Raw genomic sequence first — 23,142 nt, forward strand, 5'->3', positions numbered from 1 at the left:
AAAAAAAAAAAAAAAAAAAAAAAAAAAAAAACCTGTCTCAAAACAAACAAACAGACTAACAAACCAAAAAACAAAAACAAAAACAAAATAACATTTAAGGACTAGAGTTTTATACTGCTATATGAGCTGTATTGGTACAATACCTTAGACAAGAGTAGAAAGAGATATACAGTATGGCAAAAATAACCTTAAATATATATCAGTGTACAAAAATACTTTAAACAAAAGTGTGTGTGTGTGTGTGTTTGTGTGTGTGTGTGCATGTCAAACACCTAAAAATCACCCTCACTACCTTTTGGGAATGGGGACATTGTGTTGTTAAAATTCCTTCTTGCTGTCTTTAGGTAACTATGATAAAGTTGAGATAATGGTCAAGTTCCAGGAGAGTTCACTATTGTTCAGTCTTGGTGACACAGGAAAGTGCAGGACTTACCTGAAGTCCTGACTGGAGTATTCTACAAGGCTGGACCATCTTACCTAACCACTTTGAAGACTTTCTGAGCAGTTTGTAGTCCAAGGCTGATCTTTGGGTTGTGTTTGTCAGTTTAGTGGCATTGTCCCAATCCAGGTGCATTTGTCAACCATGATGGGCCACTATCATCTTCTTAGAGATACCAAAGGTCACTGCAAGAAATGATCACAGATGAGTAAAGAAAACATACATCTTATTTTTAAAGATCTATTTATTTATTTATGAGTGGTCTATCTGTACATATGCCTTTATGATAGAGGAGTGCATCATATTCCAGGAGAGATAGTGGAACCATGAGGTTGCTGGGAATTGAACTCAGGACCACTGGAAGAGTAGTCAGTGCTATTAATCACTGAACCATCACTTTAACCCCAACTGAAACATTTTAAAGGCCATATGCAGCAGATCTCTGATAGGCTAAAGAACCATTACTTGTTAAGTACATCCAGGGTACACAAATTCATTCCTAGCTAACTGCTTAGGACTCAAGACTAAAATCATGTTCAGGAAGCTAGATGGAGCCTAATTCTAGAAATAGTTAAGTGTTCCCTGAGAAACTAGTCTTAGAAATTTCAATACCTCTAGTTCTGCTCCATTGTTCTATGACCATCGTTTCTTCTTTCTACCATGGTTTAATTGTAACTGAGGGCCAAATTTCAATATTGCTGCAGCTAAATCTTTCCAGTCTTGTAGAATAATTCTGTTCTGAGTTGCCCATGAATTTAGCATCTTCTTCACAAAAGGTGAATTCTTATCATACCATACTACTGCTTCCTTAAATCTCTTCAGATCTAGCATTTCTCAAGATCCCAGTTAACTTCTACATAACTTTGGGGATATCTATGATCTGGTGGTTGTACTTCTTTGGTAACGGGAAAAATTAAGCTCCTCTTCAGTTTCATAATGTAATGTTGTAGAAGGTTCTTCTCTAAATTCATCTCTGTGTGAATATTTCTATTAGTTTTGTTGGTAAATCTTTCTAAGAATTGTATCAACTTTTTGCTCTTGGCATAGATATCAAACAATTTTTAAAGAATAATGAACCAACAAACTGAAAATAATTATAATCAATATTAAGCTAATTACAGTTGATTATCCCTTCATTCAATTTTTTTCCCGTTTCTAACCATCAATTGGGGATCCATACAGAGACCTAACTCCCTGTATCATAATATTGTTCCCTATTAAATGTGGGAACGCACTCAGGAAATTTGGGATCAACCTACCCATGGACCCAGCAATACCAGTCTTGGGAATATACCCAAGAGAGGCCTTATCATACAACAAAAGTATATGGTCTACTATGTTCATGGCAGCAGTGTTTGTAATAGCCAAAACCTGGAAACAACCTAGATGCCCTTCAATGGAAGAATGGATGAAGAAAGTATGGAATATATACATATTAGAGTACTACTCAGCAGTAAAAAACAAGGACTTCTTGAAGTTTGCAGGCAAATGGATGGAAATAGAAAACACTATCCTGAGTGAGGTAAGCCAGACCCAAAAAGAGGAACATGGGATGTACTCACTCATATTTGGTTTCTAGCCATAAATAAAGGACATTGAGCCTATAATTCGGGTTCTTAGAGAAGCTAAATAAAAAGGAGAACCCAAAGAAAAACATATAGGCATCCTCCTGAATATTAACCTTCATCAGGCGATGAAAGGAGACAGACAGAGATAGAGACAGAGACCCACATTGGAGCACCAGACTGAAATCTCAAGGTCCAAATCAGGAGCAGAAGGAGAGAGAGCACGAGCAAGGAACTCAGGACCGCGAGGGGTGCACCCACACACTGAGACAATGGGGATGTTCTATCGGGAACTCACCAAGGCCAGCTGGCCTGGGTCTGAAAAAGCCTGGGTTAAAAACCAGTCTCGCTGAACATAGCGGACAGTGAGGACTACTGAGACCTCAAGAACAATGGCAATGGGTTTTTGATCCTACTGCACAAATTGGCTTTGTGGGAGCCTAGGCAGTTTGGATGCTCACCTTACTAGACCTGGATGGAGGTGGTTGGTCCTTGGACTTCCCACAGGGCAGAGAACCCTGATTGCTCTTTGGGCTGACGAGGGAGAAGGACTTGATTGGGGGAGGGGAGGGGAAGGGGAGACGGCTGGGGGGAAGAGACAGAAATCTTAAATAAATAAGAAAAAATTAAAGCAAATAAAAAAAAAATACCTAATTTCCCTCATAGAAATTCTCAGATGTCCCACCAGATCTGCTGACAACAGTGAAGTTGGAGTTATGTGAGGGTAAAAGTGATCACGGAGATGTGCAAGGATAAGGATAGCCTGCTGCAGCAGTGATGGGGCTTGGATGTGGCGAGGAGTATGAGTTGGGCTGTGGCTGTGCCTTATTGCTGGGCAGAGAACACAGGCAGTGCATGACTGTGCTGGGGGCAGGTGCAGCTCCTCACATGTAGGCTAAGAGTGTGTGGTTGTGCCAACAGCAATAAAACTCAAGCAATATCAAAGTGACTGATCTGGCTTAGCTGTATCAAGAGGATAGAGTCCCAGGAAAGCCCACAACTCATGGGCAAAGAGAAAAGGCTGCCTGAAAGCAGTCAAGAGGACATGCAGGAGAAACCTATATGCCTGGAAGTGAGGGCATGGAGCCACCTGAATGATAAGAGCTAGCAGGCAGTAGGTAGCTAACTCTGGCCATGTTTGGGACCCAGCCATCTATGGTGTTTGAGGAAAGGGATGGGCAGTAGCTGAAGGCTGTTGTAGGGGGGTTAATAGGAAAACCCCAGATGCACATTGGACAGTTTAGGGACAGGGAGGGATTCTCCAAACACTGAAGGGTATTTGCCAGTGCTCTTGCTTACCTCCCAGATGTTGATCATAAGACCATGTTACTAACAGCATCACATACTTGAGTCACAGAGCATGAGGAAACTTACCTGGAACTCCAGTGGAAGCTTCACTCATCGTACTGGAAGATGTTATGCACATTCCTAGGGGAGAACATATTCATCAGTCTTGGCCAGTTGTGAGACCTGGGAGATACAATAACAGCCTTACTGTCAAGATACATCCAACTGGGCAGTAGTGCCTCAAATGTCTTGGGAGTAACCAACTAAATTTCATTTGGATTTAAGACCACTTAAATGCTGTAGGAATTCCTACCTCCCGTAGCTTTTAAGTTACTTGGGCATGGCCTCTTATATTATTCATGTGGATGTAAAGGGCACATCTGGCCTCTTTTCTGACTCTGGGATTCGCTTGCTGTTCCCCATTCCAGCAGAGGATTTTGATCTGTGAGTTTACCTCTAAATAAATAACCCTCTATTATATTCAATTCTGAGCTATTATGGGATTTCTTTTAAGGGTCCTTCTTCACGTAAAGACAATGTCAATGCGGTAAAGAACCTGCAGCTAGATAGCATGACCCAAGAAGGAAACTTACTAGTATATTCTGCTCAATGGATATAGTAATATAATGATTTCTAATGCATTGTTACCATTTTTCTTTCTATTTTTAGCTTAGATTTGAACATAAATTAATTTCAAAATCTTTCTGATTCCAATGTTTACTTTCCAAGCATACTAAATATGATTTTAAGCAAAGTACACTGAAGTAAATTAAAGTCAGACATTTAAAATAGTGTACAGAGAGGGCAAATTATTTACAATGACATGCAAACTATCCAATAGTACAAATATTCCTGGATTCTGATTCATAGTGGGCAAACAGAATGTACATATACTATATGTATACTGAATAGATTTTTTATATTTGAGATAAATTTCATCACAAAATGTTTCAGTTAATTACCAAATATACCTATATACAAGATATTTGTGAAGAGTTCCATTATATTATAGTTTTTAGTTAAAGCATTGTGATTCATTTACATGCATGATTTATTATGTGAAATGAAACCATCTCCAAGTATATTTAAATTTCACACTTTCATAATTCATTGAAAATAGGTTCTATCAAAGTTTATAATGCTGGCATTACTGCAAAGTAATTTAATGACAAACTTTTCAGCTTGCCTTATACTCTTTCACAATAACATACATTTCACCTCCAGGGAAATATATTTAAATGACTTTCTTTGGTTCATGAATTGATTAAAATAATCTCAGACTCTGCAAAAATCTAACTTCTGTTAATGGAGCTAAAGAAGTAAGTTGATAAATTCATTTTGCATATTTGAAAAATTAATCATAAAATAAATAATGAGTAATGTTTATTCAGAAACATTAATTTAATGTATTAATGATGAGTCTTGCTTCTAGAATAATTTATGAGTTCACTTTCTGAATCCTAATGAAGTACATTGGTATCTTTGATGCAATCTTAAATGGCCAATAACTATGAAAAATACTACATTGTAGAATGTATTCTGTTACTTGTTTTCTGGTAAGTAATACTCTGGCTTTCTTGTTAGGTTTTTAAAACATAATTGACTCAAAACACACACCACACACACACACACACACACACACACACACACAAAAGACAAGAGAAAAAAAGAGAGAAAAGAAAAAGAAAAATATCTTAAGTCAGCTAAAGATATAACTTTAAATATTGAGAAAAGTGACCACTAGTATTTGGCATAAATATAAAGAGGAAAATAATATAAATTTTTGCTTGAAATTTATATGTGGCTTCATCTCAGATGGACATTTTCTAACAAAATATCCTGAAATGACTTAATTTTAACTAAATTAAAATTAATGGCTTAATTCTTGATGATGGTGTAATTGATATGATTATTATGAAAACATATTTATAGGACTCTCTAAGTAAATAAATATATTAAGGTTCTTGGCATCAATTTTCTCATTATAGGACAAAAATCATGCAACAATGAAGTGAATTAATTTTTTTGGTAAATAATCACAATTTTAGTAATCAGAAAAAAATAAATTATTTGTTAAAATATAATTCACAACTCTGCATAATGATATACCTTGGAAACTATTATACCTCAGTATAAATAGTAATATACAGGATTTGAGTTTTGTTTCTAAAAGTCATTTCCTATTTAAGGAGAAATGCTCTTTGTAGAACAGTTTATATTAGGTAAAGTCAGGCTCAAATTGAATCTGAAGTTGTCTGGGTGATAGAGTATAGTCTAAAAGGGTAGAACACATCCTCAGCATGTGCGAGGCTTGGAGTATAATTTCCATCATCAAGAGCTAAAAATCAAACATAATGTTAAGTTTTAAAATAGTGGCTCAAAAATTGATGAGGCTCAGTAATTAAAGTGCATAGCAACAAACATGAGCATTTCCGGTACCCAAAAAATTTTCTGCAATATCCCTGTTAGTGAGGCAAAACCTATGAATGATGAACACAGTAAAAGAAACTGTTTCAAAAGATCTGTGAAGTTATTGAGGAAAACAACTCTGGCCTTCACACACATGAACACAGCCACATGTGAATGTGTGCATACCAGAGCACATACACACATGACATGTTCACATACATACAAGTCAACCCTGTCCTCTACAGACATAAAAATTTGTGCACACAATTGGTGTACACATCAGAGTATGTACACAACACACACACACACACGCACACACACTTCAACATTTATGAGTATATAGGATATAGGTTTAAACTCAAATAAATTTTACTGGTAAAATTGAAAAAATAATTGATTATTAAATTCCAATATTAACATTTTGGGAGGTTGTAAATATATTAATAATTTATATGATATGACTTGATATAGGAAATATTGCCTATATAATATTCAAAAATAATCAAGAAGAAAATGAAATTATTAAATTTAAAAACTTTCTAAGAATAAAAAAATGTAGAAATACCCCATAAAATGTTTGTAATTACTAAGAATAAAATAAAATGGCAGAAACATAGATTAGTTAACATAACATAGATGACAGGCTTAAAAATGTAATTTCATTCACATAGTAGGTTGCAACATGGATCAGTGGAATACCAGTACAGTACATAAATAATACAGTTTAGGAAATCATAAAACATAAAATAGGAATTTATTCTTTGATTAATATCATAATTAATTAAGACCATAAGTAAATATAATATTTGCACAAGCGATTTGTCAAGTGTGATAACTTAAAGTTCTTTGGAGGATTATACTTAGTGTTAGAAACTCTATGTAGAATGCTTTACAGTAATGTCTAATGATACTTGTTATATCATTTTAAGTAGTTCCATATAAACATTTCTTAACCTATTCCTATCCATCCAACTTGTCACTCTTCCATCATCTAATTATGTGTTCAACCATTCATCACAGTGTCTGTGATATTATTTTTGTCCAGAGAATAAAAAGTAATTTGATAAAATGATAATTGTTAAATCTACACAAACAGTAGAATAACCATTTGCTAAACTACCCCTAAAAGTTATTGTCAGAAACTTTCAAAGCAAAACACAGAGGAAAAGAAGCACACTGGATAAAGAGGAGTTTAAAACAATTAGCATTCAAGAATGATTATATTCTCTACAGATTAATTTTAACTAGGCTTCAATTTCCTACCAAGAAGACAAAAATAAAGCTAATCCTTGAAAGAATTAATGCGATACCACAGCATTCCACTTGGAATTTCCATTTGGAAAGAGTCATTGCTCTGCAAACAGCCAAGGAAGTTGGCTTAATCACTCAATTGTGTATGCCTTTCAGACTCGGGCAGCATACCACACTTCCCCTTATTGAAATGATTCTATTTTAAATTCTTGTACAGAATAATTCTGAAAGACTTTATTGGCTGTTCATTGAAACTACTCAAAATTGTTCAGAGGCAGTAAAACTTCAATGGAACTTTTTTGGTTTTGACAATTGTGATTAGAAAACAGATGAGAAACATTTCTATACAGCAATTTTCACTTTGTTTAGCTGCATCTCTTTGTTCCACACATTGTATACTTGGCCCATCAGTATTCTTTATTCATCTAGAGTCCTTGAGGATGGTTAACGGGTATGTTGTAGACACTGAGACTTGTCTACATGAAAAAAAAAATGACAACCTTAGAAGTATGAATGCAAGATAATGTACATGAAGCACAATTAATAAAAACTCAGAAAAGGAATTTGGGTTCAACCTGAAGGTCAAAGAAGCAAAACAGCCAACCACAGGCTCTTCCCTTTACCTCAATATGAAAATGGTGATTCTGCCTCCAGGAATCTCATAAAGAGACTGTCTGTGAGCTGTCTCCTCCATTCTTATATTCCTTTCTAGGGCTGGGATTAAAGACGTGAACCACTGGGACTAAAGGAGGCATGCATTGTCCAACTTCTATAAAAAAGCAGTGTGGCTATTGGGATTGAAGGTGTATGATACCACTGCCTCATCTCTAAGGCTAACCAGTGGATCTTTTGTATTCTCTTGTCTTTGGGCAAGCTTTATTTATTAAAACAAAAATGAAGTATTACTACATTTTTCCTTTTGGTCTAAAATAAAAAAGAAGGCTATAATGAATACAAGAAAATTATATAAAATAAGTACAATGACTGTATACAGTATATATAGGAAATAAATAATATATCAACAGTGTCTAGTCCATTTGCATTTGAAATTCAGAGAAAATATTCTATATCTATCCCTTCTTGGTGAGTCAAAAATCTTGTACCTAATTTACTTTCTATCATAACTTGCTTTCTGCATCTGGCAATCTGTAATTATCTAATATTTAACTCCCTGAGACATAAAAAGAAAATAACAGTAACTAAGAAAGCAGGAAATACAAGAAAGCAACTTCATCCTCCAAAAAAGTGAGAAATAGAAGAAATAGCTGGCTTCCTAGACAGTCACCTGAAGTCCCTCTGCAACACTGGGGCATCAATGTTTGGCCTACAGATCTAGCTAAAATATCTGATTTACTTTCTATCATAACTTGCTTTCTGCATCTGACAATCTGTAATTATCTAATATTTAACTCCCTGAGACATAAAAAGAAAATAACAGTAACTAAGAAAGCAGGAAATACAAGAAAGCAACTTCATCCTCCAAAAAAGTGAGAAATAGAAGAAATAGCTGGCTTCCTAGACAGTCACCTGAAGTCCCTCTGCAACAATGGGGCATCAATGTTTGGCCTACAGATCTAGCTAAAATATCTGATATACTTTTCTGTGATGAGGGATATTCTTATGGGCTGTTCCTCCTTTTCTTGAAAATGTTTGGCACTTTCTTTTGTGTCCTGATTGTCTAATTAGGACAGCATATTTTAAGTAGTGAAGGCAGGGGAATTTTCTTGCTCAGTGGCTCACTTTTGCCACAAAGAAAATAAATTCTATGTGGAATTTCTTCAATAACCATTATCTACTCTGAAGTATATTGGTGCTAACAGGATCAGACATATCTCATTGTCATAAAAAAGAACCTATGTTATTAAAACATCTTAAATTCCATATTCTGTAGATCTCTGAATTGTTTGAAGATGACCTGTCTATCTAAAATATATCTGTTTCACCTTGAAAACATACCTAATGTGACTTCACGTTCAATTATAAATGATTAATTACTAAGCTGTATTTCCTTATTATCCAAAACAGTTGATAATAATAATTGTTAAGGGTTAGAAATTTATATTACATTATTAAATAAGCTGTATAGGTACAATAACTTGAACAAAGTTAGAAATATATGTGCAGTATGTTCTAACAAATTTAATCTCAAATTTGTATCATTATACAAATTTGTATACAATATATAAAAGTCCAATCTAATGTAAAACATATAAAACTAATAATTTTTTCTAAAACTAGATTAAAAAATCTTCCTTTTTATCTTACCATATCTGTATCCTTCTTTTTTCATTTCAGTGTATACTCAATATCAACTCCTTTATCCTATCATATCTATATCCCCTGTTTTTTTCAAAACAAGAACCCTAAATCTAATTCTTTTTGTTTAGCTTTTTTTCTTTATCATTTATCACAATAACTTGTAACCAAAACACTAAACAAAGAAAAACCGCCATAATTATTTTTGGGAATGTGTGCATAGCTTTCTAGGGTACTTCCTGTTGGCTAAGGGCACTGATAATCTTATGGGTACATAGAAAATTTTAGAATTATGGTCAAATCCTGACTGAAGTATTCTTCATCTCATCTCAGCCAACAGTCTTGAAGCTGTTTCAGATGTAGAACTCAGAGGAAACTGGAACAGAGATGCTATAGAAAGTTGTATCATCTGGGCCATCTGTTCCTTTTAGAGATATTTCAGGGGGTCTTCCTTCATCAAACCTTATTTTTCTTATCCAACAATGAATCCACAACCTTCCACTTACTGTGGAAACAAAAGCAAAACCTCTTCTCCAAAATAACATACTTTTGACTTAAATTTTGAAGTCAAGACATTTTTAAAATATATAGGTTGGATTAATACAGCAGCATTTATATTCAAATGTATCTTAGTAGCTGTTGCTCCTTCCCCAGCAATCAAACAATTCAACAACAATACAATAACATACAGATTCTCTGTGTATTTTTCATCTTTACATGGAAGCAAAGCTGGGGCAGATGGGAGCTAGGAGTGCTAGTTTTTCTTCCGAACACACTTGACTAGGTTTGGGTCCAGCTCTTGTCTGTGCCAGTGTCTAAAAATCCTCAGGCAAAAGATTTTTTCATGAATTTGTACCCCAAACATTTGGCACCAAATGTAGAACCATTATTCAAAATCCAGAATGAGAAATTGGGGTTCAATCCTGAAGGTCAGAAAAGCAGAACAGTCAACCACAGACTCTTACCTCTACCTCAGTCTCAGTCTAAAAATGGTGATCCTGCCTCCACGAATCTCAGAATGAGACTGTGTCTGTGAGCTGTCTCCTCCTAGTTTATAATCCTCCCTAGGGCTAGGATTAAAGGCATGGACCACTGTGATTAAAGGCATGAACCACCCGGATTCTATGGCAAATAGTGTAGCTTTGGGGATTAAAGGTTTGTGTTACCATTGCCTGGTCTATAAGGCTGTTTTACTCTCTGATCTTTAGCCAAGCTTTATTTATTAAAATACAAATGAAATATCACTACAGTTTCAGTCCAGACTGAATTGTATTTATGTAATGGATAAAAGTCTCAAACTCTTAGAAGCAATTTAATGCTTTATTACCATCCACTTCTTAGGAATTTTTATAGATGCTGCACAACCCCTATTTCTTGCTTAGGACTAAGAGTCTTCCTGATGCCCTAAGAGCAGAAAATTTTCAGAGCAATTATTATTTTCACTATCATGTTAATTTTTGGGTTCCACCAGCAGAGCAATTTTTTTCCTTCTTGCCATAGTGAGGAAGGCATGTGCCCATATTCTGTGGGTCTTATTAATATCACCTGTCATCCCATCTTAGTTAAGATGAGTTGTAAATTCAGTCAGTATATGATGTAGTGAAATTATACATTAATTTACATAATAATCAGATTAGTCATTCCAATAAAAATTTGGGAAGCTCTAAACAACAGAAATGAGAATCTTAGGCCATAGGGGAATGACTTCAGTTTTTATAATTTGCACTGAATTATTCAATGAGAGGTGAGAAGGGTAGACTGTTTATAAAACAGAAGTATCACTCATATCCAATAAAAGATAGAAGAAATCCCAGGATTCACAAACTAATAAACAAGACAAGAGACACAAGTAAAACAGAATAGTATTCAGAAATAAAAATAAATGAAATACTGATAATTCCATAACAAGAAAAAATATGATAATGACAAGGTAATAGTCCTAGTGGCATTTTGTCAATTTGACACAAGCTAGACTTATTTGAGAAGAGAAACCTAAATTAAGAAAACACCTCAAATTTATTCAGATTTTGTTGACAAGCCTACTGACAAATGTGGGAGGACTCACCTCACTGTGGGGGAAGCTATCCCCACCAAGGTGGTCCTGGATGGTGTACGAAAGCAGGCTGACCATAATATGGGGATTAAGTCAGTAATCAGCAGTCCTCTGTAGCCTCTTCTTCAGTTTTGATTCCAGTTCCAGCACCGACTTCCCACCCTGACATACACATGATGGAGTGTGACCTGAAAGCTGTAAAAGAGAGAAAATAACAAAACAAAACAGCAAAGCACCCTTTCCTCCTCAAGTTGCTTTTGGTCAGTATTTTATAACAGTGATGGAAACCCTAAGACAACCCTGAAAGATGACTCGGATAGATGTCAGTCACAACTCTCTAATTCCAGGAACATCAGGTCAGGTGGGATATTGGGACTAACTGATGATAGTTATAGGGTTTCCTTCCAGTGGTTCTCAACCTTCCTAATGCTGTGACCCTATAATAGCATGCCTCGTATTGTGATGACCCCAACCATAAAATTACTTATTCTCCACTTTATTACTGTGATTTTGCTAATGTTAAAAATCATAATGTAAATATCTAATATGCAGGGTATCTGATATTTGACCCCTATGGAGGCTGGGATCCAGGTTCATCGACATGTTCACTGTAGTTATGTTTTATCATAAAACATTAAAAACCAGCTATGTGGACCATCAGCGTTGGTGAATAACCTCAAAAATATTGTTAAACTTTTAAAAACATATCAGCTGTCTGGAGATTGGAGGGATGGTTCAGAAGTAAAGAGAATTTCTTTCTTCTCTAGTGTTCCCAGTACCCAAAATGCATGTCTTACAACTACCTGCACTTCTAGGGAATCCAACATTTTCTTCTGGCTTCCATAGCCATCCATACATGTATACACACATACAAACATACACACACTCACTCTCAAACACACACACACACACACACACAAATTAAAATCTTTAATTAAAACATAAAACTTGGGAGGAATAGAGAGGCAGAACAAGGAAAGAGATATCTTGCTAGAAAGAACCATTATGGGGTTAGGGAGAAATTGATGCTAAGGAATTTCCCAGGAATCCACATGGATGACCCCAACAAAGGTTCCAAGCAATAGTGGAGAGGGTGCCCGAACTGGCCTTCCCCTCTAATCAAATTAGCAACTACTCTAATTGTCATCATATAACTTACATTCAGTAGATAAGGGGAGTGGACACATAAATTCACAGCTAAGCACTGGGCTGAGCCTGGGTATCTAGTAGAAGAGAGGGAGGATGGATTATATGAGTAAAAGGGACAAGATCATAATGGGGAAACCCACAGAAACACCTGACCCGAGCTAGTTGGAGCTCACTGACTCTGGACTGTCATCTGGTAAACCTCCAAAGAACTGAATTAGGCCCTTTGCATGACTAATGTGTGACAGTTCTGTGGCTTTGGCAGTCTGTGGGGGTCACTGCCAGTGGGAACAGGATGTATCCCTAGTGCATGAATTGGCTTTTTGGAGCCCATTCCTTATGGATGGATGTAAGCATGAGGACCTTGGTCCTGCCTCAACTTGGTATGTCAGAATTTTCTGACTCCCCATAGCATATCTTACAATTTCTGAGGAGCAGATGGGAGTCAAGTAGGGGGAGCAGAAGGTGGGGAGGGGAAACTATGCTTGGTATGTAAAATACAAAAAATTAAATTTAAAAAAGAAAAGAATAAAATGTATCCTGGACATCAATAAATTATGGACAGTTGAGTTATGATTTAATAGAGAAGTTGTTTTTAAAAATAATTTCCTTACAAACAACTGTAAAAATTAGACCTAATGCTTAATATATTCAGAGAAAATAAAATTATCTGATTGGATTTGAATAAATAAATATTCAAATAAATTATAAAGGCAATGTCCAAAATATGAACTGTGGGGGATTTTCAAAAACATTCTATTCTGGTTTGCATATATAAATAGTGACTCAATAGTTATTTAACTCTTAAATAAAGAACGGGCCTTGGAGTACTTGGCAAACATCATCCTGAGGATAGTTAATTAGTTTTATTACCATATGCTGTAGTTGCAGATTCCAAACACAATATCAACAATTCTTATGATAGCCTTAAATAATCTTTGTTTTTCTGAAAAAAAAAATTAGTATCTTCCCTAAGATATAAGAAGCAAAACATTCTTTAACAGAAGGGACTTCATAAGACTTCCAACATTTCCACAAATTAATGATTTCCATGAATGATTCATCTTATTTATTCTGATTTTAATCTTTAGAATAATGGATTTCAGTTATACCCTTACTATACCTAAGCATAGTGGTTTGAGCTCTAATATGTAATTAGGAAGGGTTGCTTCAAGAAAGATAGCATTTAAGGATGATTCAAATGTGAAGAAAGGAGTCTTGGTTCACTGCTGGTAGATTGCATATCACTACATCAATTATAGAAATCAGTTTGGAGGTTCTGCCAAAATTTAAATAGAACTACCATGCAACTGAACTACTTCAATCCTGGGCATATACCCAGAGAACACAATACCCAATACAGAGACATATGTCCACCCCCTTGTTTATTGATGTTTTATTCCCCACAGCAAGAGAATGAAAGGAACCTAGAAATCAATCAGTAAATGAATTGGTAATGAAAATCTGGAACATATATAAAATAAAATGCTAATAAACTCTAAAAAAATAAATTCACTAAATGTGCAGGGAAAATATTAATAGACGTACAACATTTGATATCCATAGAGGTCATACATTCACAAGAAGAAGAAAGCCAGATGTTCTTCCTCATTTAGAAATTCTAACCTACAATGTATGCATCAGTAAAAGTGTACATAGTATAATATGTAGAAAGAAAAACAAGAAAGAATAAACATTGCATGATGAGGAAGAAGAGAAAATAGATGACAGGCACAGCAGGTGAATTTTCTGCAGATAGGCTGCTCCAACATCCCCATCTTATCCACTGGACTCTGAAAGCTACAAGTCCCACTCTGTCCCCAAGCTCTCCAATCCTACCTATCTCTCACAACCTCAGTTGAATGCTGAAACACAAGCTACAACTACACAGAGAGCATGAACAGAGAGGACCATAAGAATTATTAAGTACAAGATGGTTTAAAGTTAGAATTTAACAACAATACTACTCCCAGACAGCCTACAAAGACCTATAAATTGAACAGTGAACTAATGAATCACCCCTCTGTCAAGGAAGAAATAAATAAATTAAAGACTTTTTAGAATTCAATGAAAATGAACATGCAATATACCCAAACCTATGAGACACTATGAAAGCAATGCTAAGAAGAATGTTCATAACACTAAGTACCTACCTAAAGAAAAGGGAGAAAGCTCACACCAGTGATTTAACAGCACACCTAAAAGTTCTAGAACAAGAAGAAATAGACTCACCCAGGAGGAGGAAAACACAGAAAATAATCAAATGAGGGCTGAAACCAATAAAAAAGAAACAATACAAAATGAAAGAGCTGGTTCTGTGAGAAAATCAGCAAGATAGACAAACCCTTATCCAAACTAAATAAAAGGCAGAGAGATAACATACAAATTATCAAAATGAGAAATGAAAAAGGCACATACCAACAAACACTGAAAATAGCTATGAAAACATTAGGTCATACTACAAAAACCTATACTTTCCAAAACTGAAAAATGTAAATGAAATGGACATTTTTCTGGATAGGTACCATATACCAAAATTGAATAAAGACCAGGTGAATAATTTAAGTAGACCTAAAACCTGCAAAGAAATCGAAGCTGTAATCCAAAGTCTCCAAAAAAGAAAGAAAGAAAGAAAGAGATAGAGAGAAAGAAAGAAAGAAAAGAAAAGAGAGAGAGAAAGAAGGAAAGAAAGAAGGAAGGAAGGAAAAATCCCAAGGTTTGATGGCTTTACTGCAGAATTCTACCAGAACTTCAAAGAAAAGCTAATACCAATACTCCTTAAAGTGTTCCCCATAATTGAAACAGAAGGTACATTGCCGAACTCTTTCTATGAGTCTACAGTTACCCTGATACAAAAACCACACATAGAATCAACCAAGAAAGAAAATTACAGACAAATCTTACTCATGAACATAGATGCAAAAATACTCAATAAAATACTGACAAACAGAATCAAAGAACACATTAAAAATCATCCACCATGATCATGTTGGCTTCATCCCAGAGGTGCAGGAATAAACATACAAAAATCTATAAATGTAATCCAACATAAATAAACTGAAAGAAAAAGCCAAATGATCATCTCATTAGATGATGAAAAAACATTTGACAAAATCCAACACCCCTTCATGATAAAAGTCTTGGAGAGAGCAGGGATACAAAGATCATATCTAAACAAAACAAAAGCAATATACAGCAAGTCAACAGCCAACATCAAATTAAATGGAGAGAAACTCAAAGCAATTCCACTAAAATCAGGAACAAGTAAAGGCTGCCCACTCTCTCCATATCTCTTCAACATGGTTCTTGAAGTTCTGGCTAGAGCTATAAGACAACAAAAGTTGATCAAGGGGATTAGAATTGAAAGGAAGAAGTCAAACTTTCACTATTGGTAGGTGATATAATAGTATATATAAGCGACCCTAAAAATTATACCAGAGAGAACTCCTACAGCTGATAAATACCTTCAGTGATGTGGCTAGATACAAAATCAACTCAAAACATCAGTAGTCTGCACCCATAAAATTTCATCACAATGCCAAATCAATATCTGCATAATAATAACACCAGCCAATATGTCAGCAGGCTTGGGAGAAATTTCACAAGGCCACACATTTAATTATAAAGTCACAAGTAGTTAATGGATGTTGAGGGAAATACAGTCAATTTTCTTCAGAAACAAGTTCCCTGTTAAGTTATATCATCACAAGTATCTAACCTTAAATCTCTGTTCATATAAGCAACATTAAATGGACTAAGTAGACACACACACACATTAGTGAAAACAAAAAAAAATATTTGTTCAGTAACTTTATTTTGTAGACAGATTTTACTGGTTAGAATTAAGTTTCAACTAAGAAATTTTACCTTTCTCACTGCATAACAAAATAGCACTAAAAAGCCCACCCTCTGCCACATCCTATGCTTTAGAAAGTAACTATTTTTTTTCCTTGCATTACTTTATACCAAGAGCAATACACAAAAGTAAAAAAATTAAGAAAGTGGAATTTCACAGTGATGGTCAAATTCAAATGTTTTCTCAGTTTCTTTCATTAGAGTTGCTCTCTAAAACACATTTAAATAAGAGGCAAGTTAATAAATTTGCTATTGAGTAGACATCTTCCAGCACTACAGTTATCTTGAGGCAGATCTAATCACATTGCTTTCATAAATAAATTTAAATTATTCTTGTTTTTTGGATTTATGATAGTTAGAAAGTAACAGCGAAATTACTTTTGTTCTACACAATATATTTAATATTTTTAAAAGTAATAATGACAGACCTCAACAGCATATGAAAATTATAGCTGAAGTAGATGTGGGCTGTTTACAGTTTTCATTGTGACCTTTGTGGCAAAATCACCTGAAACATCTATCCTACAAATATCTATTTATTATTCATTTTACATGCATTTAATATTACCCTTAGTCCTATATACAAAATAAGAAGAGAAACAGAGTCACAATCTTCATGAAGAAAACTATTTTTGTATAATGCTGAGTAATGCAGAAAGCATAAAGAATTTTCTTTTCTTGGACTTGATGCTTGAGGCTCCTGGAACACTCTTGAACCAGTTACTACTCTGGTAATTAATTGCCTTAGGCAAGGAAATGGATGCAACTGACAGCAAACTACATTCTGGTCAGTTTCTGTTATCTATATTGCCACTGCCAAGATAACGTCTTTTTAGAAAACGGCCTCTGAATACTTCTCTAGTGTGAGTGATATGACTTGTCTGGTAGCTGTGTATTTCACTCTAACCAGAGGTCTCTGATTAACAATTGCAGTGTTTATTTTAGACACCAAGGTTAAGGATTAAGGCTATGTGTTGTGATGAAAATAATTATCCATCATCTTAAAACCAGCCAGAATGTCATCCTTTCCCTAAGTGTCCACGCAGCTCAGAGATTCCTCCCATCTTCTTCAAGGCTGAGGAATGGAAGGAGATAGTGCATGCTTTAAGAAATACAATGAAAACACACAGAAGTGGTCTCATATGAAAACAGAACTAGGCCTTTATCACCACCTTTTAAAAGCAACTTATTGCTGTTATAAAGTTTTCTTGTTGATTCAGTAGACCTTCTGTGTGGCATTATTTTATGACTGTGAGCCACATGCTACACAGGACACGGAATTGTCTTTGCCTCCAAGAATATGGGAGAATCAAGGGGTCAGAGGGCATGAATATACTTTCTGTTCATGATGGCTTCAGATGTTTTTCTTTAATTCCACATGTCTTGTGCAAAGGTTGTGGATAGGAAAATAAAGCAACCCTAAAATAAAATTTATTTTTACAGCTCATACATTAAAGACTAAACAATTTACAACAGCCTTACCAAGAATGGAATATTTTGTACCTCATAAGTACTTTGTACAAAAAAATATTTGAGCTAGCATAAACTATGTCAAACAAAAATTTTGAGATGTTGAAATATGTTCTATGCTTATTTTTGTTTATTTCTGACTGGCTTTCCAAGAATATAAAAATTTATGCCCATGTTTTTGTAATGAAATACTCCCTGGTGAGTCAGTATTATCACCAATCACTTACGAGGTTCAGGCAGAGGGAGATAATTTCATTTGATCTCCAAAATATGATCAGTAGTTATTTTTGAGAAGAACAGGGTAGAGGATGAATTGAATGATATATAATGATAATTATTCTGTATATATATGCATCTACATCATATATATATACATATATATGGGGAGAGAGAGTTGTGTGTGTATCTATATGTCTTTGTGATATTAAATATGTGTCTTATTTAAGGTTTTTGATGCTATGATAAAATGTCATGACCAGAAGAAAACTTGAGGAGGAAAGCTTTTGTTTCATGCTGATATAACTTCATTACAGTCCATCATGATAGGAAGGAAGGTCAGAAAATTAGGCCAAGAAACTGAAGGGAGGATCTAATGTAAAGACATGGGAAAAACTGCTTAATGGCTTCCTCCTCGAGGCCAGCTCAGCCTGCTTTCTTATAGCACCCATGACAACCTGCCCAGGGGTAGCTTTGATCACAGTGAACTGGACCCTTCCCCATCAAGCGTCGATCAAGATACACCACAGGATTGCTTGCAGAAGGATCTTGTGGGAGCAACACTTCAGTGGACTTTCCACCTTTCCAAATGACTCTGGCTTGGACACACTGACATAAAACTAGCAAGAACATACCTATTGTTATATATTAGATATTAAATACGTAAAGACACTAGAATAGCATCAAGAAGGAGGTAAATAAAGGTTGAATTAGCTGCACATCATATTCTGTCGTACATGTTTATCAAATGTTACTCTGGCTTACTAATTTGAAAGAACAAAGTCAATGAATGCATGACTGTTCTCCACGAAAAGTTGACTGAAATTTCTCTTAAGCAATAGCTGATGTGGACTTCAGAATTTTCTCTTGTTCAGAGAAAATAGAAGACAGATATTCAAGAGTTCTTATTAGACGTTCCTCCCAGAAATTAAACATAATGAAAAATTAAACAATAATAGACTGAACACAACTAACAAATCAACAGTTTTTTCTTCTCAGCATGATCGTTTATCATATGTAAGTAATTGGCTACAATCTTTCCAAAGTATAAATTATTTGAGTTCAATTCACCTATCATTTCAGCAATAACAAATTTCATATAATCCAATGATACAAGAAGGAATTTATTACTTTCCCCCAAAAGAAACAGCAAAGGATGTGATTCATAAAGCTATGAGTGACTCAATGATATGAACTTCCTAGCTAAGCCAATTAACATTGATCCAAATACATTTAATCTGAATTCAGTAATGCCAACAATTCAATTAAGCCCAAGATTCAATATTTTGTAATGAAATGATGTTTTATTTTGTCTCTTGCATTCTTTTTAAAGGAAGAACAGATTGTAAGCTTGGAGGTATTCCAGTTACTCAAAATATTCAGTGTCAGATAAGTTGCTAACCATTGATGTAAAAAATAAGAAGGAAGTACATAACATTTAAGACATAATATATATATATATATGTATATATATATACATATATATATATATAAATTGGTTCTGAAAAACCATTGGAAACTTGAGACAAAAGACATGGTAATTCTATTTCAAGTTTATACTTTAAATTTAAAATAATGCTCAATAATTTAATTTATATTTAACTGAGTATTTAACATAATGTCTCTTAGAAAAAATCAAATTTCCTCTTTTGTCACAGCTTCAAACTTTTAAAAACAGTATACCAACACCATATTGTAGACGTTTTCTTATGAATATCATTTATATTCTAGAATTATCACTAAATGAACAACCCAAAGAAAATAAGAATACAGTATTCTGTTTCCAAGGGCCTTAAGAAAGTAAATAATTCTATGCATAGAAAAGTATCATAATCCCAAAATAGTATTTGGAGAGAATTTTGAAGCAAATTCACTTCTTCAAAATGCTTTTAACTCTATTTTACTTATTTTAAACTTATTTTTCTCAATGAAATAATAAAAAATTTATTTAATACAAATTTGCAGAAGCTGATACATGCCATGATTTGGTCTCACGGACAGAATCCTCTTGACCATAACTTGCAACTCTTTTTATATATCACCAGATAACAAAGAACAAGTTTGTACTGATGAAAACTTAATGTTAAGGGAGGGATCTCCTGTCCTTACAGACACAGGGGAAGGATGCTGTACTGTCCTGTTCAGAGTCTACCTCATACATGGATTTATTTGTGTGAGTCTCCGGACCATACTCTTTATAGCCAACCAACACTTGTAACTAACTCTGTCTTGCGTTCTAGTCATTTTCGTAAATTATTTCATCTGAAGGGGTCTGAAATTAAGATGTTGTAGGAACTACATATGTATGGCTTACATTGAAGCATGGGCAACTTGGCTGATTAATGTGCAATGCTCATGCTAATTTTGGTGTTTAGTATCAGAACTGAATTACAATATAGTTGATTGATGTTTAAGCTCAGTATAAATTCCTGTTAGTTGTTTGGAAAGAGGTATTCCTCATGCATTCTCTTCTAATTTACAACCCTAAGATTCCCACTTTATATGCCAGCTGCCCTGCTTCTGCAAATTACACTTGAGTCTATATGCAAATGATACACGTCTAACAGGAATCCTAATTAAGATAAAATAGAAAATTCTCTGTATTTCCATCATTTTTAAGACTGAAATTTACTCTGTAATTTTTCAGTGTTAATAAATCAAAGCCTGGAGATAGTACACTTACAGGGGGAAGAGGAGTAACTTTTTGATGCATAAATTCTCACTCATGCTCGAATGGGCAAGTGAGGACATCATGGCAGGGTGTACATAGGAGAGCAAGATGATCACCTAATGGCTTCCAGAAAGAAAGAGAGCAGAGAGGGCTGCAGTTCAAATGCATCTCAAGGATGTTCCTAAGTGGCCCACCTTTCCTCTACCAGGTACCTTTGCCTTTCAACCACCTCCCCACAATGTCTTTAAAGGGAACAAAGCCTGCAACCCATGAGCCTAAAGATCCAAACTGTAGCCATTTAGAAAGCAAGTAGTAAAGCACACAGGTTTCAGAAATATCTGAAAATATGATGCAAGGGTCTGTCATCTTTCATCACATTTGTATTTTAATTAGAACAAAAAGTGATACTAACAAGATTGACTTTCTTTCATGCATATACACTCTATGAAGACTGGAAAAGCCATTGTTTTATAAAAAAATTATCCATATCTCGTCACAGCTGTGGTCATGACTGGTTTACTGTGTGAGCGGTTGTATTATGAATTGTGTATCTTTTCAAAATGATATACCTGCCTAACACTTTAGTTATTCTTCGTTCTGAACCTCCTCTAATGATTTTGCTGGTGGCAATTTTTAAGGCTCTGCATAAGCTTATTTATAATGAAGTTAAAGCCATTAAATAATTAGAAAAGCTAGAATATGCTGTGGCGTCTCTGGTGATGTGAATTATCGTTAGTGCTTGTCATAGACACAAAGAGTTTCTGCAACTAATACTGATAGTGTCACTATTTTTAGAAGAATGCATAAAGAAAATGTGGTATAGTGATACATTTATAAAGAGGATAATGTTTCAAGGAAAATTTTTTCAACACCTTCACATAGTTATTCCCTGTCTCTGCTAACCAAGCTTTGGAGCAATCACCAAAATTACAGGTTGACCATGTAAAGGACTCTGCTTCACTGCAGGTAATCAGAGGAGCCCCTATTCCAACTTGGCTCTCTCAGACTTGCCACTCAGCTGACAATCAATCTGTCTGCATTTCAGATTTTAATATAGGAGAGTCTGACATCCCTAATCTTTCAGCTTTCTTTGTAAGGAGTTGGACAGGATGTTGCTGAGAGCTGTGAAAAATCACCCTAGGCCTGAGGTCAGTAAGGCGATTTGCAGGGGTAAGCCTTGCAGAGCCTGTAAACTAGGGTCAGCTTTTACTCACCTCCTTCTATTTCCCCTTTATTCTTAAAGGACCCAGAGCACACAACGGGTCTTCCAGGGAAGACAGAAAGAAGTAGCCCGTGTCTCCAGACCTCTTAGGGTGACCGCTGTATTTGAGCAACTTAATTCATTTTAGTCTACTTTCAACAGTTTAACCTCATATTAGGTTGATGGCAGCTTAATTTACAATATTGAATTGAAGGAGGGGAGAAGAGGGGAAAAGAGAGAAAGACAGAGAAAGACAGAGAAAGGGAGAGGAAATTCAGAAACAGACATGCAAAGTTAAACAACCTTCTTTCTAATAAGGTTACTTATTATGTATTCATTATCTGAAACTAAGTTCTTTTTCATCAATATAATCTTTAACTCTTTCTCGAAATGTATATGTTTACCGGCACCAACATACAATTCTTACCGCAGATATCGTATATCTGTGATGCCAAAAATATAACTCACTTTTTCCAGTTGTAGATCTTTGCTTTTTCTTTTTTACCCACCATTCTGCATTTGGTCATCAACTGTGCAGAATATGACCTTACTCCCAAGGATACTGAGTATTTCTTACATCACAGCTTTTGAGACCATGACGACTCCCTTAGTATTTAGGTCATTTATTGTCTTTAGCTAACGATGATGAGTTTAGCTTACAGATGATTGTATAATATGTCTTGTCTATGTTTTTAGGTTGCTAGCTTTATAGGTTTTAAAATACTTTAAAATATTAAAAATTTGGCTTTTAAGGTTTTAAAATACTTTGAAATTGAGGATTATACATCTTAGGTACTAACACACACACACACACACACACACACACACACACAGATACAGAGACAGACAGACTGTCATTGTATGGTTTATAAGCTAGACAGTTGTTTGGATGTTCAGAAATAGCCATTGATTCCCAGTACCTTTTATGTAAAGGAACAAAGTTCATTTAATTAGAAAAAAAAAAAGAATCTCCTTGCTTATACTTCCAAATCAAACATCATTTGAATTCTTGGAATTGATTAGGAATTAGTGCAAACAAATAAAAACCATGTTCAGACAGTTAGATTTAACTAAGCCTTTGCTGTTCCACCCTACTGACATGTTTGTCAGAGTGACTGTAGCTTCATAAAAGGAATTTGGCAATGACTCTTCTGCTTCTATATTGTGAAATACATTAAGGAGTATAGGTATTAGCTCTTCTTGGAAGTTCTGGTAGAATTCCGCATTGAAACCATCAGGTCCTGGGCTTTTTTTGGTAGGGAGGTTTTTGATAACAGCTTCTAGTTCTTCGCGACTAACAGGTCTATTTAGGTTGTTCACCTG

This window comes from Alexandromys fortis, unplaced genomic scaffold (genome assembly GCF_014885135.2).
Source record: "Alexandromys fortis isolate MF-2015 unplaced genomic scaffold, M_Fortis_MF-2015_v1.1 scaffold_145, whole genome shotgun sequence".
Lineage (NCBI taxonomy): Eukaryota > Metazoa > Chordata > Mammalia > Rodentia > Cricetidae > Alexandromys > Alexandromys fortis.